Below are 21,744 nucleotides of genomic sequence, written 5' to 3'. Positions count from 1 at the left end.
ATGTTTGGTTCACTTCATGCAGTCGGGTTGATTCAGGTTCGATTCATTTTCTCACTCCCAACTGAACCACGATAGAATTCTCTTGGAACTGGACTGAAACCAGCTCACCTTGGAGTGCAAATTCTGTGTATTTGCTTTTGGTCTGTAAATGATGTGCAATGTGAGACCAAACCACACAGGAAATGAAAAAGCAATATTTTTTGTTCTGATTCAAACTCGACAAAAGGACTAATAGGGATGAAAATTCCTTCAATCTTCAAATCTAGGCTGCTTGTTTAGTCGCATACACTAGCAGGTTCTTTCAGTGAATGTGCAGATTAAGGGGCCATGGACATAGATGCTGCATCTGAAACCTAACAAAAGCTGCCTACTCAGTCTCTATTTGGAGCGACAGGAAGGCCGAATTGAGTATTTGAATAGAATGCAACCCTGAGATCCCTCCATCTGGCTGATTTTTGAAGGGAGACATGTATCCTGTAATCTTGTGCATCAGCTCCGGCTTAGCAGCCAGTATGGGAAAAAGGTAATGCACAACAGCAGCAAAATATTTGCTCTGTCATTTCCACAATTTATGTAATTACTTGATTTCCTCCAGCAGAACATTTTGGGGCTAACAAACATTAGTTGTCTTTACAACTTTGTTACAACATATATATATATATATATATATATATATATATATATATATATATATATATATATATATATATATATATATATATATTCAAATCAAATGGACAATTAATGTTTATACTTTAGTGCTTTTGCAAAAACTTTTAATTTTTTTTTTTAATATGGGCTATTGAGTTTTTCAAAATGTTGGCTTCTATATAAAGGTGTTACATGGTGGCACAGTAGATGGCATTGCTCTCTGACAGCTCCAGGGTCCTTTAGGGTTCAATCCTAAACTCAGCACACTGTCTGTGAAGTGGAGTTTCACATGTTCTCCCCATGTTCACTTGAGTTTCCTCCAGGTTCTCCAGTTTCCTCCCGCCTCCAAAAAATATTGAGCTAGGTTGATTGACTATGCTAAATCACCCCTAGTTATGAATTTGGGTGGTGTGTACTTGATGCTCTGAAATGGACTGGTGTCCTAACCGGTGTAAATACTCTAGCCTTGTAACCAGTGTTCCTGGGATAGGATCCAGATCCACTGTGACACTGACCACTTAATGAAGTTAAGTAAATATATTATTTGCTCCAATGTCAGCAAATTCTAGAGATAGAGTTAAAAACAAAGGTACTGAACACAATGTGTATAAGAAATATGAGAGTAAAGGTTATTTTTAGGACTATAACTGTCTCTTAGAGGGAAGTATGATGATACAGGAGTGTGGCACTCTATAAGAAGATATTCAGTACAAAAGCACAACATTTATGACATTGATTCAATACGTGTGGTTGGGCTTATCTCTACTTAAGCTCCCATTTTAAAGAAAAGCTTCACCATGTGAATCGGCAGGGCACTTCCTCTAAACCTTGAATTACAAATAAAATAAATCCAGATTTTCCTCACCTCATCAGACTAAATAGTAAATCTTTGTTTCTTTAACAGATCCCTGATGTAACAGGGCGCATACATGCTTGAACTCCATCCTTGCACTTCTTTTTTATTTAAGCTGTCATATCTAGACATTCTGAGTCCCTGCTTGCACTATGATTACCATATGCACCCTGTGTTTGGTGTTGTACACTCCCATCATACTCAACAATCTGTTATTTCTGTCTGTTGAGTTATATGTGTTGCCTGACGTGATGCTAGTTCAATATTCTGATAATGCAACATCCTGGTACACTGCCAGGTTTCTCTTGCTCTGACACCTTTGTTCATCCAGTTCACCTTCCTAATTCAGTGAATCATCTCAGCTTGATTTCCCCGTGACTTCACAACTGCTGCTGTGACTATAAGCGGTTGCATGGATTTGTGTAAAGCTGCTTTGTAACAATGTCTGATAAAAGCACTCTATGAAAACAAGTTATCTGAACTGTCTTCATTTTAAAGGCTCTTTTTGTTCTGTAAAGCCATTTAAAATGTATTTGAAAAATATTAAAAGTTTTAAATAATCAAACATTAACACCACCTTGCCTATTATTGTGTAGGTCCCCCTCGTGCGTCCAAAACAGCTCTGACCCAGCGAGGCATGGACTCAACCTGTGAAGGTGTGCAGTGTTATCTGGAGAATTTGGAGGCCAAATCAACACATTGAACCTTGCCATGTTCCTCAAACCATTCCTGAACAATTTTTGCAATGTGGCATGGTTCATTATCCTGCTGAAAGAGGTGACTGACATTAGGGAATACAGTTGCCTAGGAGGGGTGTACTTAGTCTGCAACAATGACTACGTTTACATGGACAGCAGTAATCTAATTATTGACCTTACTCTGAATGAGAGAATAATCTGATTAAGGTGCTTACATGAGTCGCTTTTAGAATACTCCTTTCATGTTCCCGTTTTACATGTTGTAGAACATAATTAGATTAACGGCACACATCATTACGTCACCGCACCACGCCGTCCGACGTCCCTCCAGAATTAACTGTATTAACTAAATAACTTAACTAAGTAATTTTGGGTGTTTTTATTATTTTTTTTTAACGAACGCTTTAAGTGCAGTTAATTATTTGTCATGCTGTACGTGCAAATAGACCACTGCTTGAAGCGATGTGTGTGTCCCAAACCGCGTACTTACCGTCTATATAGTAGCCGAGATACATGTATTTTTCCCCACTACAGGCCTATAGTAGGAAAGTATGCGATTTGGGACACAGCCGAACTCTCTTGTTCGACGTAAAACGTAAAACTGCCGTGTGTGATCGTGTCCTGTCGCAAAATGCGGTGAAAACTCCCACATGACGTTCATAATATGATTAAGGTGTTTATATGTCTGTAATACACGTCCATAATGCGACTAAAACAGGAATACTCCACCTGTCTTAATTAGATTATTGCTTACTTCGATTATGACCTTAATTAGATTAAGGTAAGTAAAAATTGCTGTTTACATGGTAGTTTCTTAATTAGAATATGGTCTTAATCGGGTTAATAGTGAATTATTGCTGTCCATGTAAATGCACTGACTGTTTAGGTAGGTGGTACGTGTCAAAGTAACATCTACATGAATACCAGGACCCAAGGTCTCCCAGCAGAACATTGCCCAGAGCATCACACTGCCTCTGCTGGCTTGCGTTCTTCTTATAGTGCATTCTAGTGCCATCTCTTCCCCAGTTAAGCAATGTACCCAGCTGTCTACATGATGTAAAAGAAAATATGATTCATCAGACCAGGCCACCTTCTTCCATTGCTCCGTGGTCCAGTTCTGATGCTCACGTGCCCATTGTAGGCACTTTTGGCAGTGGACAGGGGTCAGCATGGGCACTCTGACCGATCTGCTACTACGCAGCCCCATACACAGCAAGCTGTGATGCACTGTGTATTCTGACTCCTTTCTATCATAGCCAGCATTGACTTTTTCAGCAATCTGTGCTACTTTAACTCTTCTGTGGGATCGGACCAGGCGGGTTAGCCGTTGCTCCCCACATGCATCAGTGAGTCTTGGGTGCCCATGACCCTGTCACCGGTTCTCCTTCCTTGGACCACTGCAAACAGCCCACAAGTCCTGCTTTTTTGGAGATTCTCTAACCCAGTCATATTTCCATCCCAATTTGGCCCTTGGCAAAGTTGTTCAGATCCTTATGCTTTCCAACACATCAACTTCGAGAATTGATTGTTCACTTGGTGCCTAATATATCCCTTGGAATGTTCCATTGTAATGAGATAATGAATGTTATTCACCTTCACCTGCACTTCACCAGTGCTTCTAATGTTATTATCGTATGTATGTACGTATGTATGTATTATTATTAGTAGTAGTTGTAGTAGTATGTAGCTATGTATATACTGTATGTTTCAAGAATATTTTTAGATAAGTTCCATCAATGCAGTATCAGTGTTTGCTTTGTGAATCCTTTAAGGTCAAAACCTTCACTGTGTAATCATGAAAAAAATCACTTAGTTCTGTAGGTCATGGAATCCAACATCCCCAACAGCAGAGCACAGATTTATAAATGGCTGTCACTACCCAGGTCTCTGTAGCGAGGTCACAGTTTAGGTCAAGGAGAGGTGGCACTCTGTCAAAAGTTACTGTTTACCTCTGATACTTCAAAAAACTGGTAACTGCGGTCAAAAATATGATCAATTCCACTATTACTATCAGTAATGATTACTTATCATTATGACTATAATAAATGTATTTTGTTTAATTAATGGTACTTTTTTTCACTTAATTTCTCAGATTACATTTTACCATATTTATTGCAGCTTATGTGGTACTTCTTCCTGGCACTGCATTGTCTGTCTGTCTGTCTGTCTATCTGTCTATCTATCTATCTATCTATCTATCTATCTATCTATCTATCTATATCTACATCTAAACAAATTTGTATAGTATAACTGGAAATGTGCTTTGGATGGTGGTTTTTCATCCTTGGAAATATTTTATCTGGCAGCAGGAAATATATGCACAAAAATAGAAAGCCTTTAGATGCCTGTGAAAAAGAAAACTGCAGGTTTATAGACACAGGAATTATTATTAGACCTCAAGCTGTGAAATACCAGGTATTGGATGAGAAGAAGTGGAGTACAGTTCATCATTCCTGTTGACCACATTGGGCTGTAGAAGTTTAAACTATAACACGCAGGGGCTCCCAACTGAAGGCAGAAAAACAAGAGGCTGACCTTCAAATTGGCTGCAATTAGAACTGCGGGTTCGGTGCTAAAGGCGAGTAGTTTGCAGTGCTCTGAGTTAGGACTGTAGGCAGCGCTGGAGCCACGGGGCATCACGGATGAACAAACAGCATGCAGCAGAGAGGATTGTGGAAGTGATCCTGCTTGGATTGCTGCAGTGTTTAAACAGATGGGCCCTTCGGCTGAGGCAGACTTGCACAAATACACACAAATGCACGTACACACACACACACACACACACACACACACACACACACACACACACACACACACGTGTGCACACACTTTCCATTATACAAGAGAAAGTGGCAGATAGGAGTAGAAATGCCCTCAGAGGATCACCATAAAAGAAAATGGCAGTGACAGAAAGGGAGGAAAGGGACAGAGAGAGACTGAGATAGAGGAAGAAAGAGTGATAGTGGGAGAGAGGGAAGAGAGTAGGAGGGGTAGGAATGAAACAGAGATGATGACAGAAAATGAGGACAATCTGTATGCGACAAAGAGACACTGAGTGAGGATTGAGGAAGACAAATAGAAGAAAAATAGTTAGGAAAAGAGAAGCTATTTACTTGCATCAACTAGTTTTGTGTGTGTGTGTGTGTGTGTGTGTGTGTGTGTGTGTGTGTGTGTGTTTATTCCAGCAAGAACATCTGAGATAACAGGAGGATGGAAGACACAAGTGATCCCATAGTAAGAAATGTGCTCAGTGCTGACACCATGAGGAAGAGGACTGCAATTTCCTTTACTTCTAGAGCTTCGGAGTCTTCACGCTGTAGTGTTTTGTCCAAATCACAAATAACGCTGTATGAGATGTTCAAAAACCACAGCTCAAGACTGATACATTCAAATATTTTTGGAAAGAGTGGAGCAGACCAGATATAACGTCCTTTCAGGCTGCCTTGTAAGCACCTCTTCATGTAAAACTTTAACTTTGATAATGCAGCAGGCAAGTATGGAGTAACTTATTGGGCTGCACCCAAATGAACCTATCAGCATTACTCTGAAATTATTTATGTAAATAATTTTTCAGCCAAACTGAACAGCTGGTCACTGCGTCTGTATGGCTATATAAATGATTATCATCATATGGTGAGCACGCTGTAGAGAAACGGCAGTGATTTTTCACTCAAAATTCAAATAAACTCAATTACATTTCACGTAAATAGTCCTTTAACAATAGACATTGTCACAAAGCAGCTTTACAGAAATCTGGATGTAGAGCTACAGTAGATCCCTAATGAGGAACCAGACCCAAAAGCAAACATATCCTCTTCCGGGAGAGGCCCGATATTGGTATTTTTATCATTACAAAGTGACTGCTATTGCTAATGAAAAACTGGAGTTTCTTATATTTTGCTACAGAATTCTTGAATCTGATTGGTCAGAAAGTGTTGATTAATAGTTCTATAGTTGATTGATTTGTTCTAGAGTAACAGCTAATTCTCAGTGACTTGTATGGGGGATGCACCACATAATTTAAGACTAATAATGAACAGGTTAAAACATGTTAATTAACAAAAGAATATCATACTGTCTAAGCACTGCAATGGTGAAGTTAAGGAGACATTTGTTTATGTATGTAAGGACTCTCCAATGTCAGCGCATTGTAATCATCAGTATATTTTCTGCCACGGGAAAGTCAGGATTTTTGAGGTTTTCCGGGTTTCTCCGTAACATGACACAGCTGAGTTTTTTGTCTTATTAACTTCAAGAGAAAGTGAAAGAATTACTGTTTATAGCTGCTACATTTAACATAACAAAAAACTGCTAAAAAAAAGTATGATGTGCCGTTCTTTACTTAAAGTCCCTGTGAAGTGCCTTGAAACGCATAGCATTATTTGATGTGTTGACGTAATTTCCACTGAAACTGGAAGTCAGTTATTTTTAAATAACCAATAGTGATTAGCTTATCTCACAGCCAGGAAATTTACAATTGTTGGAGGCGGGACACTTCAGATTCTAGAGAGCATTTGATTGGACAGAAAATATGTTGAGAAGCTGAAGTGTAGAATGATGTCATCAAAACTAGCGGCGTTTACATGGACAACAATAATCCACTCTTAACCCGATTAAGACCATGCTTTGATTAAGAAACTACCATGTAAACAGCAATTTTTACTTACCTTAATCTAGTTAAGGTCATACTCGAAGTAAACACTAATCGAATTAAGATGTGTGGAGTACTCCTGTTTTAGTCGCATTATGGGCGTGTATTACAGACATGTAAACACTTTAATCACATTATTAACGTCGTGTGAGAGTTTTCACCGCATTTTGCGACAGGACACGATCACACACGGCAGTTTTACGTTTTACGGCGAGCAAGAGAGTTCAACTGCGTCCCAAACCACATACTTTCCTACTATAGGCCCATAGTGGGGAAAAATACATGTATCTCGACTACTATATAGACGGTAGGTTTGCGGTTTGGGACGCAGCCCATGGCTTCAAGCAGTTGTCTATTAGCACGTACAGCATGGCAAATAATTAACTGAACTTAAAGCGTTCGTAAAGAAATTCAATAAAAACACCCAAACTGTATACAGTACCATAATGAAGACGAACTGTATGTTAATACGTCAAATTCTGGAGGGACGTCGGACGGCGTGGCGCGGTGACGTAATGACGTGGGCTGTTAATCTAATTATGTTCTAGAACATGTAAAACGGGAACATGAAAGGAGTATTCTAAAAGCGACTCATGTAAACACCTTTATCACATTATTATATTAATCAGAGTAAGGTCAATAATTAGATTACTGCTGTCCATGTAAACGTAGTCATTGTTGATCTATATTGGTGGTAGAGAGAGACTGTATATTTTGAATGCATATATCTTCTAAATGTGAATTTTCTCATTGTTTTGGAACACACCAGCTTATATACAGCTTCAAGGCTAACATATTCATACTAAAAGTCACGAAAATTACATTTTGATTTCATGGGACTTTAATAATAAAATGTCAAATCAGTATAGTATGAGAGAAATAAAACACTTCAAGACTGTTATAGGAAAACAATCCACTTTGGGGTGGTAATGACCCTCATTCTTGCATCACACCACCATGTTCTTGATTATTTTTCTATAACAGCACATGCAAGTCTACTAAAAGACTTATACCTATTCCTTTTTTAGATTTCCTGCCCCAAACTAAAACATTTTAGCCTTAAAAAGAGGAATGTTAAAAAGAGGATATGGACTGGTTGTAGATGATCATGGTGAGACACTCCTACTCCTCCTCATCTGTGATTTTAGTCATACTGGTGACTTATGAAACGTGTGTGCAAGTTTCCATGACATCACCGCATCATCCTATCAGATGGCGCAATAGTGAGGCAGGGGAATCTCACAGGATCCACTCGAGACAGAGCATGGACAACCAGCAGGGACGTGGGGGACAGATGGCTGAGGCGTCTGTGAGCCCACAGCCATCTTTCTCCTTTTGTCTCTCAGAATGCAGCAGAGTCCTCCACCAGCTATTATGTTGAAGCTGTGCTCAAGTGCAACATGTTACATACGTGGTGATTATGCTCAGATTGAATTTTCGTGAGAAATATGAAAAGTGCAGACTGTTCTTATTAACCTGTGCTTGACATATAAAACATTTATGGTGTGAATGCGAGACTATCTAAAATAACAGCATAACTATATCCATCTTAAAGTGAGCAGAACATTCCAAATTTATTATAATATATATATATATATATATATATATATATATATATATATATATATATATATATATATATATATATATATATATATATAATATATATATATATATATATATATATATATATATATATATATATATATATATATATATTATAAAAAACTTTGTAATGGCATCACACTCCCACATGCAAAACACCTGTACACACACATACACACTCCTTTCATAGAAGGAGATGAAAATCTTTCAGTATGTTCGCTGAAGTTTTAACATCTTTTCTATTAAGCGAAGGGAGATGTAGAGAGAGAGAAAGAGAATGGAATTAGGAAAAATGAGTGTATAAATACGGCTTCTTTAATAACACCACTTTGAACAAAGGAAAAGAACAACTCTCAAAGTGAAATCAAAGACTGAGCAAATCTAATGACTGAAATCCAGTATGCCTTGCTTGAGAGTGAGAGATGAATGTATCTGCTGGAAGCCGTGTGTTTGCTGTGGATCAGGTGACACAGCCGATGCCTCAACGGATTTTTCGGCGACAACGTGAGACCTGGTGATCATAAATTGCCATACTCTCTTGTTGCTTTGAGACACTATGCATGTATTCTTAATGGATTTGAAACATACATAGCCAGTTGTACACTATTAGATTTTGAAATGATTGTAAAAACATGGGTCACTAAAAAAAAGTCTACAGTTAGAGAAGAATGAAAATATGCAATAAACCAAGCTCTCAAAATCAGCATTCTCATGTTAAAATCACCGTGGTGACGAGGTGACTTGGGACAGCACCGTTACAGTAACACAGTTCAGTAACTCGGAGAGATGACATGCATGAGACACCAGCACTGAGGCTGTAGATGGTGCCCCATCCAACCTGGTGAAAATGAGAAACTAATAAAATCCTACATGGCTGGCAACCAATAAGAAACCTCAGGCAACACCTTATCTCCAGGTTCATCAGACAGGCATAAAAGTCAGCTCTACCGAGGCTAAGGGCATTACAGAGATCTGGAACTGCTCCAGGGTCAAACCTTTCAAGCAAACCTTACTCTCACCCTCCTGTCTTTGACTTCCAAGATAGGATCACTGCTAAAATCTGTACATAAACCAAAGCTTAGTATTGGATCCTTGACAGATTTTTTAGCTTTCTCAGTTTCCATACATACCGATTCCCTTAACTCCAACCTTACTTGTAAACACACTCTCATGCTGTGCTCCTTCTACGCTATCTATAGCTGGCAATGCAAAAATCTTGACCTTACTTGTACAAACAAGCCTGCTTACCTTTCTACCTTATTCTGAGCATACCTTATACTTGTACACACACTATCACCCTTCACTCACTATATAGCACGTTTCCTATCAATACAAACCCCGGAGGCACTAACTGTACTGTACTGTACATGTGTGTGTTCATACCATTTCTTTTAGCTTCTACCTATCACACCAGACACACACGTTAACACACAAGGCCCACAATCGGCAACATCTATCCTCTACTGGATTATCTTCCATAAATGTCAAACCTAGTAGAGTCCTGACTCACAAACTGCGTGAAACCCAGAGGTGTTAAGCCAGAACAGTGAATAATATCAACAGTTCCCACCATTCGGCTTGGCGCTCTGTGGCCCTCTTGCAACCTGAGTGTAAGGTGAAAAGTCTGTATGCCCCACCTGTTCCCTCAGCAGTAATGAGCTCTGATTGCACCCAGCGGGATTCATGTAATTGACTGTTGTCCAATTTTGTTAGTCTAGCGGCCTCACACTCACACCACTGGACACCGAAGGATGGCAGAATACAACTGATAACGAGAAGAAGATGCGGGGTGGAACATGAAAAAGTAGGTACGATACACATTATATAATATAATGTTGGCACATATAGTCTGCATAGTTGTTGTGGTATTTAAGAATATATAAATCATTTTGCACTTTATAAATCCCAGTTTTGAGAATACACAAACCATTTCCTTCCTTTGCATTTCCTATTAACATCTAACTGGAACATGCTGTGTTCCTTAGTGGTGGGTGCTTGGATAAAATGGGGCATCTATAGCATAGTTGCTGTATCTAATATGCAAATAACACTAAATATTCTAGACAAAAATCTATTCATCCATCCATCCACCCACCCATTTTCTGTATCCTACACAGGGTCGCGGGGAGCCTGGATCCTATCCCGGGGATCTCAGGGCACAAGGTGAGGGACACCCTGGGCAGGGTGCCAATCCATTGCCGGGTACAATCACACACCCATTCACACATTACAGACAATTTGCAAATGTCAATCGGCCTGCAATATCTTTGGACTGAGGGGAGGAAACTGGAGTACCCAGAGGAAACCCCTGAAACATGGGAAGAACACGTAAACTCCGCACACACAGGGCAGAGGCGGGACTCGAACAGATAATATGAAACAGTCAAAGACATTTGTAACTCCTCTCTATTATTTATTGCAATATCTTCATGTTGCTTTCATATTTTAATATGTGATTGGCAAGTAGTCTTCGAATGACTCCATCTTTAATCAAACTACATTACCAATTCGTTATGTGTGGACTCATTCATTTATTTTTTGTGATGAAACTCCCTTCTGTTCTATCATACTGACACATTAAAAGAAATAAGAGTAGCTTTTGAAACAGGAAGAAAACTGCAAGAGCAAGCCATCCTATATTTTTACACCTCCCCCTCATGCTTTGCACATTTATACTGAAAGCTAGGAAGCGGCTGTGGTTAAGCCATGACTACAGCTCCATTGATAGCAATATAAACAATAATTATGGAAATAGGTTCCTAAGAGCCCTTCATGTCCACATGGCGGTAGGTGTGAGTGTAAAGAAGATATGGCACGAATGTGATAGAGACTTCAGCTTGTCAGGTCAAAGTACCTGAAGACGGTTTTTTAGAAGTGATCTTTATTACAGAAAATGAGCCATGTGCATGACATGGCTCCATTTTGGAAAGAAAAAAAAAGTTTTATTAGCATTGTTCCAATGGGTAAAATGTGCAATTTGCAAACAGCTCACGATTTTTGCTGTAACGCTCCAAAAAAGCTTGCTAAAACTGTTCCAAAGGGCCTGACTCTGGCCTGACAAGCTACATATGCTCAAAGACTTGGTAATTTTCTGTGACAGTGGGGACTTAGGGACCCTGTGTCCTTTCCTCCAGATGCAAATGTAGCTAATCGCATTCTCAGGGAAGCCCAAAGTCACACACCACATGGCATGGCTGTGGCCAGACTGGTACTGTGAGTTATACAGCTGACCTCTGACCATTAGTGGCTGTGCCCACGGAGATGAAAATGATCCACGGCTGAACAGGAGAGTTTCTTTGGAAAGGCAGCACTCAGAGCTGATTCACTGCTTTATCCTGGCTCCCTGTGACTGAGGCTCTGGCTCCATCCCCAGCTTTTGCTTCCACATGAATAAAGGAATAAAAAAGAGAAGGGGAATGAAGGGAATAATGTATGCAAATGAGCAGGGACAAGGCCAGGCTATTACCATAGAGAGAGAAGGTGTGTATGAGAGAACAAGAGTAGGAGGTGAAGGATCAGAAGATGAGGATATTATAAAAAGCATGAGAGAATGAAAAGAAAAGGAAAGATGATACTGAATGAGAGAACAAGGAACTCTATGATAACCCAGAGCACAACAGGGTGACGAGAAAGAGAATTAGAAAGAAAAAAAACCCGGAAAGATCATAATGAAATAGATATAAGCAACAGAATTTCGGATAGAATCCCTTTTTAAGCATTTTACATGCTCTTGCTGAAAAAAATGTAATCCGGTGCCTCACTGCAAGTAATGTTAACAGCAGAACTGAGAACTGAGACCCGAGAGCAGCATATAGTCAGGGCACAGTTGGCAGTTCTGACACTTCTGGGTGTCAACTGTCATCACCTGGTCAGCATAGAGGATATACACTATATGAACTCCTACTTGCCCCATAACAGCACCATATTAGTGTCTAATGAGGGCAAAAATGTGTACAATTTACTGTGTGTTTCACAGATCTGCTCCATTTACTGGAATTTACGAATCAGCCAATACTCTCTCTTTGCACTGGGGTGGTGTCCGCAAGGGTACAATTTTATGTTCCCATAAGGTCTAATAACATTCATTGTCCCAAGTGAAAGGTGCACACATACAAACAGTAACCAGATTTACTTTTGCAGTGACAAGAAATAGTACAGTTCAGAACCTTCATCCTGAGAGCATACTGTAGGATCTAATATACATTTTCCCACCATTAAATCATCACAGTTTTCTGACTAATAGGAATAATGTATCCAAGAAGTGTGACACTGATTAAAATGTATAAATTAGTCAGCGAATATATTTAACAGCCTGTTTTTCAAACTGACATGATAATCATTCCGCAATTGTTGTATCGACTCGTGTGTTCCGTTCAGGATGAATTCTCTCGTCTGTATTATGTGCAGATAAGTGGCTCGGTGACCGTATGATGCGCTGAACACTGCAAATTCTACAGCATGACAGACAATTCCCGGCAAGTTTATTAGAGCGCATCCAGCTTTAGGGAACAACTCGGATCTGAGGGGAATAGCTAATAGGGAGCTTTAAAAAATGCCCAAAGATTCATATATGGGTTAGTCAGATAGCTCTGGCACAAAAACATGCAAGACCAAGCAAGGACAAGCCGATAAACAGTCTGCAGACGTGCTGTCAAACTGTGCAGCAGCTTCTCCAGATCGGCAAACACAAACAAGCATATAAGCGCATGCACACACACAAAGATGCATGCACACAACTTATTTGTCTCCCAGCAACTGCATTATTTTGCATTGGAAATCAGCCGAGATGTCATAACCCAGTCGTTATGGTATGAAAACTCGCTCCGTTCAAAATGCTTACCACGCACTTGCATTTTTAATTTGGTGTTAATTTAGGTTTTCAGGTTTTTCAGCAGTGATGATACGATGCTCGCTCTACCCATTTAATGATGATTGGTAAAGAGTCACAGAGCAACAGCAGCTCAGCATTTCTGATTCAGTTGCAGTAGCTGAAAGGTTGTGAGCACAAAATGCCATTGAGGCAATTTACTCTCAAAATCATTCACTTTTAACTGCTGTTTTTTTTTTTTTTTTAAATCATGTTTAATTCACTTTGGCTAAAAGCATCTACCGAATTAATAAATTCAAAATCTTTAATAGCTAAAACTGCTAGATATAATCTTGTTTTTCACCCATTTTCCAACACTTCAAATTCAATAATGCCAAAGACTTAAACTCATGACTAGAGTTCTTACTACAACATTAGCCATTTTAAGGCTCCATCCCAAACAGCAGCCAATAGTCAATATGATATACACTACAATGCCAAAGATTTGTGGACACCTGACCACAACATGTGCTTTTTGAACATCCTAGTCCAGATTTAATCTCCTTATTAGCTGTTATAATAACCTCCACTCATCTGGGAAGGCTTTCTACTAGATGTTGGTGGTTGGCTGTGAGGATTTGTGCTCATTTAGCCACACGATCAGTAGTGAGGTCAGGTACTCATGTTGGGCGAGAAGGCCCGTGGTGTTCCAGTTCATCAGAAAGGTGTTCTGCTCTGTCAAGACCACTCAATTCTTCTACTCCAAACTTGTCAAATCATCTCTTCATAGAGCTCACTTTGTACACAGGGGCATTCTCATGCTAGAACAGGTTTGGGCCCATAAGTTCCAGTACAGGGAAATTGCAAGACATTCTTGACAGGTTTGTGCTTCTAAATAAAGGCCCACATGTGGATGTGATGGTCAGGTGTCTACAAACGTTTGGCCATATAATGTATCTTCCTTTCGATTGCACTTTAAAATTACACCACAAGTCACCAAGTCTAAAGTGATCATACATCTTCTAAAATGTGTAAGAAACGTCCCACTTTACCCTTTAAAATTTATGTAGTGCCAAGCTGCACCACTTTGGCATGGAACCAGTACATATTTGGCTTATGACATACTGTCATCCTTCCTTCTCCATGAGATGTCAGTTTTACCTACAGGAGAATCAAATTGCACTAGCTGTAGAGTCCACCTCTGTTAACAGATTTATACCACACCGCTGTAGACTTTTTTTTTCTGATTGGGTACAAGGTGTGGATTAATTTTCTGTAACAGCAGGTCTGACTGCAGTGCCATCTGTAATTCAAATCACAGGTTTATATTATATTTATTATATATATTATATTTATATTTATTCTAATATGTTATTGTTTCCTTAGTAACATCTTGCACAGTAAGGTGCATTTAGTCTCATTATCTTAGGCAGAAATAAAAAAAAGTGATGCTGGTGAGGGAACAACTATAGATAACAGGAATTAATTGGACCCAACACAACATTAAATGCAACTGTAAATGGTTAAATGAAACAGAGTTAATGCTATATAATAAACATTGTTAGAATTGACAAAAATTGCTGGGGAATAGAGAAAGAGGAGTAAAACACTTTGTGACATGCAGTTGGGCCACATCAACCCACCCCATCATTGATTATTTTCCTATAACAGCATTCCCTGTCATGTTTTATTCTTTACTTATTACCCACTTTTCTCCTATAAGCTATTTATATACAATACCCACTACTATTTGAGTATCTGCTATTGCATGACAGCTACCAATTTGGGAAACCAAATTGCTCTTTTTGAGCAACTGCCTATTCTCCTGCTCACAGCACAACCGAATAAACTGAGAGGAAAGGCCTAACTAACTGCCCAATTCTGTGTATAAGAGCTAACACCAAGACTGGCTAGCATCATTCTGATCAGCAGTGGAGATTGGAAGGTTGTGCATTACATCTAGAGCACAGGGAGAATTATGTTCTCTTCAAATCCAAGCCATGGATGGCTATGGCAGAATTATTGATCGTTCAGGTTCCCCTTTGTGCCACCAAAGCAGCTCTGACCCATCGAGGCATGGACTCCACAAGACCACTGAAGGTGTGCTGTGGTATCTGGCACCAACACGTTAGGAGCAGATCCTTTAAGTCCTGTAAGTTGTGAGTTGGGGCCTGCATGGATCGGACATGTTTCAACAATTTTTGCATCTGACTGTTAACTCGCTGCCTAATATATCCCACCCCTTGACAGGTGTCGTTGTAATGATATAATCAATTCACTTCACCTGTCAGTGGTTTTAATATCGATCGGTATATGTATACATTCTGATTGCAAGGGGAAAAAGAGACAAAGAAATTGAAGGATATATATATATATATATACATATATATATATATATATATATATATATATATATATATATATATATATATATATATATATATATATATATATATATCAATTTCTTTGTCTGTTTTTCCTCTTGTAAGTGCCATCTAACCTGCTCTCTAAGATAAACTGTGATTCAAAAAAGAGCAGTTCCTCATAGGAATTCTGCACAGAGGCGCTTTTGCACTTCCATTCTCACTTCCATGAGGAAGAATGGTAGCCCATGATATGTGTACAAGCCTAGGGACACTGCCTCCCCAGGTGCCTTAGTTTTCACTTCCCTCCATGACTGCTGGATCGATGGGAGCCGCTAAAGAAATGGAGAGGTATCAAAAGGTCACAAGGCTCCCCATTGTGTCACTGTCTCACACTCACGCAAACTCCTACTCTCTTTGAGAAGCAATCCCAAGTAGGAGTTTTGCCTGCAGTGCAACGATAATGTTATAATGGATGAAAATGCAGTGAGTTTTTTTTTTTTCAGAAAAAATACAGAAGCAGACAGTGATTAAAAAAAAAAAAAAAAAAACATGGAGGAAAATAAGCATCATATTCAGACAAAACTGCTTTTAATCATTACGTTTCTGCCATCTATTGGTAAAATCAACAAGGGAGTTTTAAGATCAGTCTACACTTACTGGCTGCTTTAATAGACACAGCATCCTTGGATGTGTGGAGTTAGAGACTATAGCTCACTTATCTATGCAATCATTCTTATGCGAGCATATTATACTAATAATAATTATAGTGTGCATAGGCTGGAGTGTAAATTTGAATATTTATCTACCTTGGCACTACATTTGTCTGTCATTTGATTAGATACCCAACAATTCTTCCCTGCCTGATACATTTGTCAAAGTGTCACACACATCATCATGACAATATCATGTTATTGTCGGTGCTATGCTGAGAATCACTGAATGGTAAGCAACATCTGGTCACTTGTGGTCATATAGTGGTGCATTTATTTTTATTGATGGTGTAGAGATTGACAAACTGTGCATTGAAACAGATGGGCTACTGCCAGTAATTGTACATAGAACGGAAAAAGGTGCCACAAATATTGACAGTGATGTCATCTTTCCTGTAAAGCTGAATACTTAGATAACAAAGCCTCCTCTATGAGCAGAACTAATCTGATTCTGCCATTTCACAACATCAGAAAAGTGTGAAATATTGATATTTTCTTGCTAAGGGATTTAGATATTCATTAACAGTTCATACATGTCTGTGGTGCAGTTCACTAATTAATTGTATTTACGGACAGATGTTCAGGAACCAAAGCAAGGCCCCAATCCCCACCCCACTACGCATGAAGCAAAGCATAGAACCCTGACTGCCCCATAACCCAATAAATGTTGAGTAATTTTTGGCCCATTTTAAGATGTTGGACTTCTATTGGAAGGTCATGAGATCAAATCCCAGCACTGCCAAATTGCCACTGTTGGGCCCTTGAGCAAGGCCCTTAACCCTCTCTGCTCCAGGAGTGCTGTATTTCCTAACATGCTGGGGTATGCGAAGAAAAAAAAATCGCTGTAATGTATCTGTGATCAGTAAAGACTCATTATCATTATGCCATTATGTGACTAATACTATATGTGACCACAATTTAAAAAAAAAAAAAAAAAAAAAAAAAAAAAAAACACATGTGAATGTACATTTCATCATACTATGCCTTGACATTGGACAGTTTATGTAAATGCACGTGACATCATGTTAATGTGTGATTATTTCTGACAAATAAAACCAAATATCCTATATGTGAAAAATAAAAACTAATGACATACATATTGAAAACTTAACGTGAAATTAAACAAATTGTGAAAAACATCACGTGCGATAATAAAATCACATGGTACTACATGTGGAAAAGTCCAAACAGGTGACTCTACCGCACACAGAACAAATTTAAAATGTTAAATCTGCCTACTGCATTGTCTAGAAAGTTAAAAAGACAGCTCATTCAGTGACTCACATGCCAGCAGTGCAAGCCCACAAGATGACACCTGAAATCAGACGCACCTGTGCAATGCAGGGGGCAGACGGCCCTGCTGCCCCTTTTCTTTCAGTCCTCCCTCTTTCTTCCACACAGGACAGCTGGGGCTGCCTCCACTCTAGTGCTCCTGATCCCTCAGCACCTCAGTCATCTGCTCGCACTCAATCATTCATACACCAACCTGCGAGAGAGTGCGAGAGAGTGAGATAGATCAATGCAGAGGTAGAATAAAATGCATATTAAGATAAAGTGATTGTTCAGACATTTGAATGGGGGTACCTCATGTTTATTTACCCACCGGAGAGCAATTGATTCTAATCAAGCTAAAAACACTGACTAAGGGAAGTGCGCTCCACTTTTCAGCGCCGCAAGGAATCGAAGCAGAAAAATGTGGATTGTTTTTTATTTATCAGCAGGGTGTGCGATGAATGATAGCCATACTGGAGAAAAAGGAAAGCAAGCACCATTCACTAGGGTGTGCCTAATATATACCTATATATGATGCGTTTAAAGGCAAACTGTGAAACAGTTGCAAATCTGCCGCCACCCAACCTGGGAAACCGACAAAAGACTTCCAATATGCATTAAAAGGAAGGCACTTGAATAAATTTGTACTTACATACAGTAAGTACATGTCTAACAGATAAAAATGTACACCTGAATGGAGCATAGTGGGATCAATAACCTCTCTTTTTTTGTATACCGAAACCATCAGACTTCTTTTGAAACATTGAAGTTGAAATGAACGACTTGCTCTGAAAGAAGCTCTCATTACAGTAGGAGTCTCACACTGACAAATCAGCAATGCTGGAGTGTTATGATGCATTTGAACTTGATGCAAATTGCGTTTTTAGCACTTTAAGCACTGAGGAAGACGGAACTCTCCTCGCATATGGAAGCCGCACACAATCGAAAGCTCATTTCCTGCTAGAGCTCATTTTATCTCCATTACAATTTGAACGGGAAATGGAGAAACCCACTCAAACATGTTTATGGTGAGATTTTTATTTTTTTTTTCAGCAGGGAGCTGTGACGTTGCAAGTTGGCACAAGTGCATTTCACGTATGACTGATGAATTTGAGTATGAAAAGAAACTGAAAAGAGTTTTCACCCGCATCAAATAGTCATAATACCTGACATGCTGATTTCATCTAACATATATTTATGAAAACGACATGCTTTCCTTAACTGAGTTATGTTTTCCTTTTCACACATCCCAACTACATGAAAAGTTCCTGAATTTAGCCCAAATGGGAAAAAGGAGGAAAAAAATGCATTTAAAGATGCCATTCCAGTTCCACTAAAATGCGTCAACACACAGACTGTCTAAAAACACTTACTATATAATCATTTATAAAACAGCACTGTTGATTCTCTATCCTGAAGGCGTGAATTAAGAAGTTAAGTAATTAAGAAAACTAAAATCATTTAAGCTTTCTTCTAGGATACATTTACTTAACATTACTGGAAGGAGTCTCCAGAGTCAGTGCATTGGAACAACGTTTTCCATCATGGCAAAGTCTTCAGGACAGTGGACTTTGTGTTTCTGGTTTCTCAGAAACGGCTGTGTTTTTCATCTTATTCACTCCAGGAGAGAGAAACAAAGAGTGGCTGGTGAGAGAACGACGTTTATAGCTGCTATAATCTAAATCATAACAGGAAATAACCCGTATTCTGGATGTTCCACAACATTAAATGATTATAAATGGTTATGAAGTAAAACTTGTTCATAAATTAGCAAAAAAAACAAAAACAAAATGCAATTGTTGGGAAATTGCTGCGGTATAATGGGAATAAAGCACTTTGGGATGTGCTGTTACAGGAAAATAATCAACTATTGGGCAACATCACACCACCCCATTGTGCTTTTTTTTTCCTTTTCTTAATTTGCATTTGATTTAATATATAATAGATTAAATATAAATTTATAATAATAAACTATATATATATATATATATATATATATATATATATATATATATGTGTGTGTGTGTGTGTGTGTGTGTGTGTGTATATATATATATATATATATATATATATATATATATATATATATATATATATATATATATATATATATATATATATATATATATGAATGAATGAATGAATGCCTTTTATTGTCACTATACATATGTACAATGAAATTAATTGCCACTCCTTTTTGCTCCATGCAAACATGTACATTCAATGCACAAGAAGAATAAACAGATAATACACAGATAAATAAACAAGATAAATAAACAAAATAAATAAACAAGATATACAAGATATGCAAGAAAGATATATATATATATATATATATATATATATATATATATATATATATATATATATATATATATATATATATATATATATGTATGTATAATAATTCCCAGGCTGCCTCATATAGGTAAAGGTGTTATGAGTTTAAATATTTGAGTTCATTATGTCACAGGGTAAAGGGTAAACTCACCATTGACAGCACTTTACTAATTTCATCCATCCCAGTTTTACCGTTAATTACCTCCTCTCTCTCTCTCTCTCTCTCTCTCTCTCTCACACACACACACACACACAAAGGCACCCTCATGTACGTGCACATACATGAACTAAGGCCATGGATAATGCTGATAACTGATTTGTGATTTATAGAGCATGTGACTCACCTTTTATCCCACTTTTCCCTTCTCTTTTCTCCTCTCCTTATTTTGAGAGTGCAAATGAATCACATCTAAAAAAATGTCATTGTTTCATGAGACACAGCCAGTGAGCTGTGAGCCAACACACAATGAATAAAAAAGAAGTTCTGTTTGCATGACTGCATGAACAAACAAACACACACACACACACACACACACACACACACACACACACACACACACACGCACACTCTCTCTCGATTCTTGTCTTCTCAAGCGTGATGCTGAGAGAGCTTTCCACATAAAATCTTTCCACTCCGATAAAAGCGAGAACCCTGTCTAAATCAGATCAATCTGGCAACCCAGGCGACCGAAAGATTCACACATAAGGAAAGACAAGATTTCACTTTCAAGACACTTTCAGCATCAGCGATCACTACTATTCAAAACAATCACACTGCCTAGTCTTATTGTGGTGATTCAGCCTGTTTCTGAATTTCTTCATGGTTATCAGCTGTCATATAGAAACAGACAGAAGGATAGGCTTGCTAATATGTGCAAGAGCAAAAAGTGTCTTCAAAACCATCATGTGACCAGGAGCAACAGAAAATGGAAAAAGTTGTTCAACTGAGCTCATATGCAATGATCTAGTTTTCAGAAACTTTGTCTTTACCTTCCTATTCCCTATATACAGTAAGTGCACCATGTAGACAATGCAATAATGATTTAACAACCGATGTATTGCTCCCTATGTTCAAATTATGAACTATCATGTGACCTGTGACTTTATTTATTTATTTATTTATTTATTTAGGCCTTAGTATAAGTCCTATGTAACACGTTAGTGCCTTTTCTAATTACTTCATTTGGATAAAATGAAGTGAAACACAACCACATTGTCCTTGTTTATTTGTATTCATTGTATCTTTTACCTACAGTAGCTCTTTAGATCTTTCGTCTTTTAGGCTGTCTTTGTATTACAGTTTGAGATCTGTGGTAGGCACAAAATCCCCAAAATCTTAATCTACTACCAAGCAGATTTTATTAATGGCATAATTGATATTAACCACTTCAAAAAAACAAAAAAAAAAGAAAGAAAAAGAAAGAAAGAAAAAATAAAATCTTCAGTAACTGCTTTATCCTGGTCAGAATGTCGGACACAAACAGGAACACACCCTTGATGAGATGCCAGTCCTTGGAATAAATGAATAACACTAAACTTGAAATCACTCGCTGCTGCTGAGGATGGCCTCACATGGATAGCCTGAAGATCATTGTGATTACTATGGACGGTACCACTTAAAACCATGAAGATGGTTTTGGACCACAATCCATATGAACATTTTTCTATGGTATGAAAATATACTTGACATATTATGATAACTAGTTCAAACATTTTGCATGTAATGACTTATGCAGTTAACAAATGCATAGATGTCGGGGGGGGGGGGGGGGGGGGGGGTTGGACTATTCA

General features: G+C 38.4%; 1 protein-coding gene across 2 annotated transcripts in view; it reads right to left on the bottom strand.

Annotated features, from left to right (window-relative positions):
- The window catches only part of si:cabz01090165.1 (LRR and FN3 domain-containing protein), a 176,138-nt gene that overhangs the window by 68,781 nt on the left and 85,613 nt on the right, over window positions 1-21,744 (bottom strand). For both annotated transcript variants that reach the window (XR_006981510.2, XM_017465344.3), the window contains exon 2: window positions 17,673-17,827. The gene's annotated coding sequence lies outside the window, so the exon portion shown is untranslated. The remainder of the gene's footprint in view (window positions 1-17,672; window positions 17,828-21,744) is intronic.

This window comes from Ictalurus punctatus, chromosome 4, assembly GCF_001660625.3.
Source record: "Ictalurus punctatus breed USDA103 chromosome 4, Coco_2.0, whole genome shotgun sequence".
NCBI lineage: Eukaryota > Metazoa > Chordata > Actinopteri > Siluriformes > Ictaluridae > Ictalurus > Ictalurus punctatus.
This window is presented reverse-complemented; position numbering and strand designations above follow the sequence as displayed.